Source organism: Mandrillus leucophaeus, unplaced genomic scaffold (genome assembly GCF_000951045.1).
Source record: "Mandrillus leucophaeus isolate KB7577 unplaced genomic scaffold, Mleu.le_1.0 Scaffold1073, whole genome shotgun sequence".
Taxonomy (NCBI): Eukaryota; Metazoa; Chordata; class Mammalia; order Primates; family Cercopithecidae; genus Mandrillus; species Mandrillus leucophaeus.
The window spans coordinates 22,225-22,845 of NW_012098910.1; positions in this window are offsets into that span (position 1 = coordinate 22,225).

The following is a 621-nucleotide window of genomic DNA, read 5'->3' on the forward strand; positions in this document are numbered from 1 at the left end:
CAACTCAAAAGTAAAGGGATGGATAAAGTTATCCTATGAAAATGATAATTATAAAAAGCTGAAATAACTATATTAAATTTCAGACGAAGCACACATCAACATAAGGAAGATGACTGGACACAATAACTCACTCTCACCTGTGGTCCCAGCATTTTGGGAGGCTGAGGCAGGTAGATAGCTTGAGCTCAGGAGTTCAAGATCAGCCTGGGCAGTATGGTAAAACCCCATCTCTACAAAAAATACAGAAATTAGCTGGCATGGGGGTGCAGGCCTATAGTCCCAGGTACTAGGGAGGCTGAGGTGGTAGGTGAAAGGATCACATAAGGCTAGGAGGTTGCTGCTGCAGTGAGCCATGATTGTGCCTCTGCACTTGCACCTGGAGTGAGTGAGACCCTGTCCCCCCAAAACAACAAACAAAAACAAGGAAGAGTATAAGGATGAAGGTGAGCATCAGAATTACATTATGTTATAGTAGTTAATTATCAAAAAAGATGTAATTCTTACTATATATGCACCTCTATTTGTCAGGGTTCTCTAGAGGGACAGAACTAATAGGATATAGATATAAAGGGGAGTTTGTTTATTGAGATAGATATCTAAATAAATAATAAGATATATCTT